Source organism: Ananas comosus, linkage group 11 (genome assembly GCF_001540865.1).
Source record: "Ananas comosus cultivar F153 linkage group 11, ASM154086v1, whole genome shotgun sequence".
NCBI classification, from domain to species: Eukaryota; Viridiplantae; Streptophyta; class Magnoliopsida; order Poales; family Bromeliaceae; genus Ananas; species Ananas comosus.
Genome location: NC_033631.1, coordinates 4895139 through 4904981, shown reverse-complemented (window position 1 = coordinate 4904981; position 9843 = coordinate 4895139). Strand labels below are relative to the sequence as shown.

The 9843-nt window shown below is 41.3% G+C and overlaps 1 long non-coding RNA gene across 1 annotated transcript; it reads right to left on the bottom strand.

Annotated features, from left to right (window-relative positions):
• On the bottom strand, positions 3722 to 4215 carry LOC109716900. The gene is made up of 3 exons (XR_002218070.1): positions 4049 to 4215; positions 3854 to 3940; positions 3722 to 3766 (listed from the first exon to the last, which is right to left on the bottom strand). It is a non-coding gene; the product is annotated as an uncharacterized LOC109716900 (long non-coding RNA).

Sequence of the window (9843 nt, the reverse complement as noted above, 5' to 3'; positions counted from 1 at the left end):
TATATTATTATTATTTTTATGTGGTTGGTACTTGGTAGTCCCTTATCACCTATAATTATTTTTTTTGTTTTATATGGAACTATCGGGTGCCAGAATAATTACAATATGATTATCTACGACGTTCTTATAATGGAAAATAATTATATATATAAGGTATAGTAACGTAAAACTTTTTAAGAAAAAATTTTAAATACTACCCATATAGTTTCGCACTTTTTCACTTTAATATCCTGTAGTTTAAAGTGTATTAATTTAGTATCCTGCGATTTTATTTTTCTTTTTTTATTAGCCATTCTACTAATTATTTTCCATTAAATTACTGACAAAATTAGAACGAAAAGGTACTAGAGCGTGAATATTCGATAAACTAAGATGGGTATATGAGGTTTTATATATAATTTAACAAAATATAAATGGAGGAGCTGACGAAAAAAGGAAAATAAAACCACAGGGTACTAACTTGATACATTTTAAACCACAGGGTACTAAAGTGAAAAATTGTGAAACCACACAGGTAGCATTTGAAATTTGCCCTTTTTTAAACCAACTGTAGTATTTTGAGCGGTTAAGAGGGTTAAACGAGTCAAAAGATAACGAGTAGTTTTAGGATAAGTGACCTTTCTAAAGAGCGACACATTACAGATTGGTATTGGAGCCAATCACTAGTCAGAAGTATGAGATAAGTGCCAAAATAACCCTGTGAAATTTCGTAATTGCCAAAATAATCCTGTGAAACTTTTATTTGTAAAACTAACCCTCCTCTCGCCACCTCAGCCGCCAGGTCAGCGTTTCTCACAAAGACGGTGATCCGTTCACCGTCTTTGGGAACGCATCTTGAAGGCGGTGAATGGTTCACCGTCTTCTCTAGGCGTGGACCATTCACCTCCTTCTCAGCAATTCCCCGCGTATCACCGCCTTCTCAGCAATTCCCCACGTAGCCTCGAGAAGACGGTGACTCGTTTACCGCCTTAACAAAGGCGGTGAATCGTTTACCGCCTTATCTAGGCGTGGACCCTTCTCAGCAATTCCCCGCATATCACCGCCTTCTAAGCAATTCCTCGCGTAGCCTAGAGAAGACGGTGACTCGTTTACCGCCTTAACAAAGGCGGTGAATCGTTTACCACCTTATCTAGGTGTAAACCATTCACCGCCTTCTCAGCAAATCTCCCGTCAACAGCCCGAGTTTGTGGCATAGATAAGACGGTGAATGGTTCACCGTCTTATTAAAGACTGCGAGTGGTTCACCGTCTTTCGTGCAAACACCACCGAGTCCAGGACTTAGCCTTTTTTTCCCCGGGTTCTTGGATTTGCACTAAAGGCGGTGAACCATTCACCGCCTTTAGTGCAAACAGCACCAGGTGCTGATTTAAGCTTGATTTTTAAAAAAATTTTAACAAGTTTAACGCAAGTTTTTTCACGATAACAAATATTCCAACAAAAAACACAACAGATCGAGTGGAATAACAAGATACAATCAACAGAATAAAAATATCAAAAGAAACCCCGAGAAATATACAAATATGTACTAAATTAAGTATTATATAATATTATACAAAGTCTAAGTTATCTAAATCAAAGATATACAATCAGGCTCTCGATCTTCCTCTCCCTCGACGTCCTCGGCCACGTCCTCGTGCACGGGCACGTCCACGTCTAGGGCCAACCTCTACAACGAGATCAGCAATAGATACGTCATCAATTGCCTCGATATCGGCCATCTTATCGAGATCCGCAATCATAATTCCCTCGCGATGCTCCGGTATCACGTGAGTCTCCTCGATAGTGGCTGGTCTAGATGTTGGGCGGGCCTGTGATGAAGACGCGGCATGACGTCGAGAATAGACGAATGTAAAGTGCTCTCTAGAGACTGCGGCGGCAAAAGCAAGTCCAAGTCCACTGGCCTCAAAGAAAATCTCTCAGGGACGGCGGGCATATCAGCAACATCACTAGGAGGTGGAGATCAAGCAGATGTCAGTGTCTAACGGTGGTGATGACCCGATGTCGATGCATGTCCAAAATCTCGACTTCTGATATCAGTGGCGACAGGTATAGTAGGAATGTACTCCAGTACACTATCAAGATCGATATCCATACCTGTCAATGTCTCCATCACCGCACCGTAAGAAGGTCGATCATGAACTAGCCTTCTGATGCTATACTGTGTCTGTTGTATAGCGTCCACCTGCATTATAGATAATAACTCACCTTTGGCAATCTATATTATACAAAAGATTAAAAAAATCATAAATGGGCTGAGTGATCGTACCAAAGCTCTCTCGGTCTGACCGCGAGGCTGGTAAGTCAATAGAGGACGTTGTACTGGACGAGAAATCCATCGTCTCGTAATCTGCCAATACCACTCCATATAAATCGAGGTCGCCTGTACCGGGTCATCACCGACAATCGGATGCTGGTCAATAATGACCTATAATCTATGTCCCCATCTCTCGATGTGTGCAGCATGAAACTGGGCCCAATCCTCATCTGGCCGCCCCTGAGAAGTGTAGCGTCGGATGGTCTCCACCGGAATGGGTATATGCTGGAGGAGACCAAACTGCCGTAGGACTCGATCCGGCACGTGAAGCTCAACGATATGAAAAGAAATCAGTGTCGTCCAAGATCGCCATACCTCACTACCCTGTACACAGAATGCCGGTAATGCCTCTATAATAGCATCTGTGTACGACCGCCATGTCATCTGTGAAAAAGCCAATAATAGTCAGCTGAATACATTAATACGGTTGTATTTTAGGTAAATGGTTGCATTAATACGTACCTGAGTCTCTCTCTGTTGGTTTAATTCATCTCGGTAGAACTCAATATCTATTGTTCTAACGTTTGCTGCAAAACGTAATCCGGCGGCGTTCGTCCACCTAATATTTGAAAAGTATATCTATTAGTTGCAAATGTATATATATATAAATATATTCTGTATCAAATTTATATGTCATACCGGCAACATATAGGGCAATCAGCCATGTCGGCAAAAGCTCCAATGCTAGTAGGTCGGCCGACATGAAGATGGTCCCACGCCCAAATCAATAAATAAATGACAATAAATTAAACTGTTGAACTTAAATAGGAGAAGCTTTATATAACAATTATTATATATTACTCATAATACATGTACTAATGTCGCAAAGCAACAGCATTCGACCTTTCCTTTTAATGCAGCCGATCCCAAAGCTCGATATAGATAGGCCAGTGCTGCTGCACCCTAGACTAAACCGCCGCATGCATCAAAATTCGCTATAAGTGGGAACCACTTAAGATGAACCCTATATCCGGTGGTGTTTGGAAATAGATTACAGCCAATCTGATATAATATATATGCACGTGCAGTGGCTGCAACTAATCCAGCCGGAGCATCCAAATGTAGATGATGAAACTGCTGGTATATCCAATCTAATCTAATCTGCCCAGCTCGAATGTCATCCGGCACAACCCCTAAAAGCGCCTGACAACTATCTGGCCACGGATACACTATAGTCCCAGTGACCGGCGCTCCATCGACACGAAGACCCGAAATAACCGCCACATCCTGAAGTGTAATCGTCATCTCACTGTGGCGGAAGTGAAATGTCTGGGTCTCCCGTCTCCATCGCTCGATCAAAGCTCCTAATAATGCCTGATCCAGCTATAGATGCCTAAGTCGAGAAACATAATAAAATCCAGACTGTCGTAGAAAATCTAGCACTGCTGGGTGATCAAGCTCCCCTTGGTTTAATTTGCGGCCATGCTCTATGAACTGTACCCCGCGATATCCCTACAGTGACAAAAAATTAGTTAGAACAACATTTATATTCAAACCAATACTAAAGAAAATATTTAAAATAATAATTTTGGCTCTCACCTCAATCGTGATAAATGAAGACCTATGGAGATGCTGCTCTGTCAGGACGGACTCATCAACTGGTCCCGCCTCCTCTAGATCTGCCATCTGTAATTTTAAATAATTTGTAATTAGTAACATATTATCAAAAAGCGCATTGAATATTGAAAGATTGAAAGTTTCATAAATACTATTAAGTTAGGTATAAAGTCCTACGTCGACGTCCTTGTTGTGCTATCTCTGTATTCTGTGGACAGGTGTTTCTATAATGACCTCCCTGCTTACAAATGCTACATTTTGTTCGTCGCCCACTTGTTTCGTCCATTATATTACGAATACGTGTTGATCGTGGTCGACCTTTCTTCCTTCTCACGGGAGGCGGTACAATTGGTAGGCCCTGGAGCCGTGGCCAGTAGCGTCTGTCTGGAACTGGATAGAAAAGCGGTGCGTATGTCTGGCAATAACACTCTACAGTATACCAATGGGAGCAAAGACTATGATAATCTATTCTTAGTTGTGAATTACTGTAAACTGCTAAAATATGCGAGTAAGGTATGCCCGTTAGCTTGAATTAGCCGCAATCACAATCCGCTTGTGTTCTATTAAGGGTAACATTGTAATCAGAGTGTCCTGTTTGGACTTCAAACTCATTAGGCCCAAATCGATATACAATGTGTCCCCACGCCGTCACCATATTCATCGTAATCCGACTTTGTATTTTAGGTGCTAACGTGGCCGTCATACTTTCACCATTTTCACGACGCTTTACAAAATAACTATTAAGTTTATAAAAAGTGCACGCGACAAATGCCGTTACTGGGAGAGCACGAATTCCCTTAAGTACCCCATTTAAACTCTCGGACATATTTGTGGTCATCAACCCGAAGCGTCGACCTCCATCAAATACCCACGCCCAATACTCTTTGTATACTTCGAGCTCATCGACCCACTTCCAAGTATCCTGATCTAGCGCGAGTAACTCATCTTTCAGTTTATAATATTGTACCGATGTTGGAGCACTGCCGATACAATAGAATTTGTCTAATAATGAATCATTTTTAAACCGCTTAGCCATATTTGCTTTCATTTGTCGAAGACGCCACCGGTGTGCATGCCCATGTCGAGTAGGATATAACTCAGCCATTATTTCCTTTAAGCCACTAAATCTATCGGATATAAAACAAACCGGTCGATTGCGTATAACATAATGCCCCAAGTTATGTAAAAACCAATGCCAACTTCTACCATTTTCGTCTTCGCAAATTGCAAAAGCCAAGAAAAAAATGGTATCATTCGCATCGACAGCCGTCGCTATCAATGCATGGCCTTCGTATTTGCCATACAAGTGAGTGGCATCAATGCTCACCACAGGCCTACAATGTGCGAATCCATGAATAGAATGAGCAAATGACCAGAAAACACGACCAAACTGACATATTCCCTCTGATGGCCATATATGATCAAGTCGCCAAAAAGTTCCATGATTAGTACTCTGCAGCATAGTAAGATACCGAGGCAAGTCTGTGTATGACTGCTCCCAACTCCCGTAAATAATCTGTAATGCTTTGCTCCTTGCCAGTCATGCCTTCCAATAACTTATTTGAACATGTGAAGTGGATCGCACTGTTTTCTGCACTTCTTTTGGCGTCATATTTAGTCTTGCCTTCATTAACGAGAGAATTACTTGGCATATGAGATTTGAAGTACAATTACGATGCGCCGCATTTAGCATTGGAATAACACAAGTGTGTTGACCCGCATATGTCTTAACTTTGAAATATGTTGCATCTTTAGGAACCGAAGCGTGTAACCTCCAAGGACATCCCTCAACTGTGCATTTCACTGTATAAGTTGTTTTGGTAGATTTCAAAACTTTCATCTGAACATTGTGAGTAATGTGCCATCGATCTAGAGCATCCACTAAAGATGCCTTATCTTTAAAGATTTCATGGAGCCAAGTCCCGTCAATGCTAGGTAGATCGGAATTGGTACGTCTAACATCGAACTCATTTGAATTCACAACATACTCTTGTATTCAATTGTTATCTGTAGGAAATTGCTCCGGATGGTCAATGAAATCAAGCTCTTCGTCAGGATTGTCTACATATTCGTTGTTTACGTGTGGGTCACTATTCAAACTGTATATGGCATTCGCGAGGCAATTTAATCCACCATCGTGATCATCTTCAATGTCGGCAGCTAGATCATTCCAATCGTCGTCCTCATGAATGGGTTCATCATCCTGATTATCGTCATTACGAATGGGTGAATCATCCTGATTACCATCATTATGAATGGGGGCATCATCCTGATTACCGTTGTTATCATCTCCTTCCTCGACTAGATTATCAAGAACTTCATTCTAATTTGCATAGGACGTAGATAGCCTGCAATAGGTTCCGAATGTTTACTAGAAGACGTTCAAATTTCACTTACTATTAATTAAAAATAATCAAAATTTTCTTTACCCCCAATCGTAATTTTCATTAGGTGTATGAAATATCATGGGTTCGTCACGTGAAGTCTCGGGCTGCGCACGTGACGTCGAGGGTTGTGCACGTGAGGTGGAGGGTTGCGCACATGACGTCGAGGGTTGCGCACGTGGAGATTGAATCTGTCTGCAGTAATTATTATTCAGACTTATCAAAATATTTCGTAATTAAATAAAATATTCACCGCAATCTAATAGATCTTACTGAACTTGTCATCTGATAAGTGTCTGGTTCATTACCAACTTCACGGTAATTGGAGCATCCGGAAAACCCACATCGATATCATTATGTAGCAGGCTTGTGTAATAACCTTGCGACTGATATTGTGTCTCCGACGGATATAAATCTTTCTCGATGTATAGCGACATACATCCATAATGTTCAGACAATCCAATTAAACCCTCCAATGATTCATCATCTACTATATCATGATCAATATATTCATTCGCTCTCATAGGGCAATGAATTTTGTATTTAAGACAACATTCTTCTCTATTACAATTTACTAAACAATACATTCTCCTCTCAAAATTCATATAGGTCATCTCTGAACGAATCGCGATCAATTTCTTTTGACCACCGAAATATCGGGGACCATTTCCATCCATAACTAACTATCCATCCTAATGAACACTAAGAAACATTCGACGACTAGCCATTTTAACTACACAGGAAAAAAAATCCTAATTATTTCTAACGACTAGCCATAAACCTCCAAAAGAGGTTTCTATAGTAGAATACTAATTATTTCCAATCCCGAAATCAAATCAATTAGTAACCAAATAAGCTATTCCAATTAGTAACCAAATAACCTCCAAAAGAGGTTTCTATAGTGCATTTGTGCATTTGTGCATATCCAAAAGAGGTTTCTATAGTGCATTTGTGCATTTGCGCATTTCAAAGGCATAAGGCTCTTACACCTGTGAGAGGGATGGGCATAAGGCAAATTACACTATCTCTAGATAATATTTGACAGTTAGAGAAGCTTACACCAAATACAAAGTGCATTTGTGCCATTTCAAAAGCATAAGGCACTTACATTCAAAGTGCATTTGTGCATTTGTGCCATTCAAAGTGAGATTGTCATCTAACTAAAGTACATTTACAGCTAAACCAACTACNAAGTGAGATTGTCATCTAACTAAAGTACATTTACAGCTAAACCAACTACATTTACATTAAACCTACACTAGAGTATGCACCTGAGAGAGGGATGGGTAGCGACCTCGGCAGGGGCGGCGGCGGCGGCGACGTCGGCGACCGTGGGTGGCGACCTTGGCACGGGCGGTGGCGACAGGGGGCGGCGACGACAGGGGGCAGCGACTTTGGCACGGGCGGCGGCGACAGGGGGCGGCGACCTCGGCACGGGTAGCGGCGACAGGGGGCGGCGACCTTGGCACGGGCGGCGGCGACAGGGGGCGGCAACTTTGGCACGGCTGGCGACGACAGGGGGCGGCGAGGCGGCGGCGACAGGGGGCGGCGACCTCGGCACGGGTGGCGGCGACAGGGGGCGGCCCATGCAGAGGGATGGGCATAGAGAGAGATAGAAAGAGAGATAGAGAGATAGAGAGAGAAAGCGTGAGCGGGAAAAGGAAGGAAGAGGTATCGTGCTCGGTCCGCGGGTAGGGTAACCTATTGAAGCCGATGAACGGTTCACCGTCTTCATAAGACGGTGAACCGTTCACCGCGTCATGAAGACGGTGGACGGTTCACCGCCTTATCTAGGAGTCAGGCGCTAAAGACGGTGTTAACCGTGTCTAGTGCAGCCCAGATGAGACGGTGAACGGTTCACCGTCTTATCCGTGTTTTAGCCCCTCTCTCGAGGACTAAGCGAAATTAGGCTGGGTGGAGTTCTACAGTAAGACTGGGATTTGGTTAGGCGGCATAGATAAGGCGGTAAACGAATCACCGCCTTATCAGAATGCCTAGATAAGACGGTAAACTATTCGCCGCCTTTGTCAAGACGGTAAACGAGTGACCGTCTTCCGCAGGCACCTAGCGCCACGCGGGGAATTGCTGAGAAGGCCTTGCGCCACGCGGGGAATTGCTGAGAGGGCGGTGGCTTCGATAAGACGGTAAACGATTCACCGCCTTCATAAGGCGGTAAACGAGTCACCGTCTTCTCGGGGCACCTTAGGGTGCGCGGGGAATTGCTGAGAAGGCGGTAGGGTGCGCGGGGAATTGCTGTGAAGGTGGTGCCTCGAGAAGGCGGTGAACCATTCACCGCCTTCAAGATGTTAGGCCTAAAGACGGTGAACGAGTCACCGTCTTTGTGAGAAATGCTGATGTGGCGGCTGAGGTGGCGAGAGGAGGGTTAGTTTCACAAATAAAAGTTTCACAGGGTTACTTTGGCAAATACGAAATTTCACAGGGTTATTTTCGAAAAAAGTCCTCCCGACCCCATCCCGTAGGCATCCTGCATATTTTTAAAAAGAAAAAACTTCAAATACCCTCATGTAGTTTCGCACTTTCCTAGTTTAGTATTCTATGGTTTAAAGTGTATTAAGTTAATTAGTGCTCTGTTGTTTCGCATTTTCTCACTTTAGTATTAGTAGTTTAAAGTGTATCAAGTTAGTACTCTGTGGTTCATTTTTGTATCAAGTTAGTACCATGTAGTTTTATTTTTCTCTTTTTATTATCCATTTCAGGATATTTTTTTCGTTAAATTAGTGACAAAGTTAAAACTAAAGAGTACTAAAATGAATATTCGATAAATCTAGATAGGATATTTGAAGTTTTTTGTACATAATTTAACGAAATATTAAACCACATGATACTAAAGTGAAAAAAAGCGATACCGCTGGGTACTAACTTGATACACTTTAAACCACAGAGTACTAAAGTGAGAAAGTACGAAACCACATGGTACTAACTTGATACACTTTAAACCACAGGGTAGTAAAGTGAAAAAGTGCGAAACCACAGGGCGTATTTGAAGTTTTTCCTTTTAAAAATCTATTTAACACTAAATTAATTATAATTTAATTTTTTATTTACGTTTGTTTAAATTTTATGTTATTATTTAGTTTATTTTGGTGTTATTTTCAAATTATTTACTAAAAATATATAGCAATCAAATATTATTTAACTAGTGTGCCGTTTAAAAAATATATAAATTTAGAATATATATGATTAAATGATAAATATAATAAAGACAATACTAAATTTAACATTCTATGCCTGTAAATAGATTAAGAATCATATAATAGACTAATTTATATTTTCATGTCATTCATAATAAGTCTTCATAATTTAACTATATATCACTATATTCATCATTGTAAGTTTTCTTCTATATTCAGTGTCACCAGCATATCAAATAAGCTCATATGTCAAGATAACTTAGTGTTATACTTGTTTATGAAAAATATAACAACAATAACATGGTATGATAAAAGAAGACGACATATATCTGCATACTAAGCTATGTATCCATTATCTATCTTACNTCGTTCTGGAATTCCCGAGACAATTACGACCGATCAAGGAACAATGTTCACGGGTGCACAGTTCGTTCGG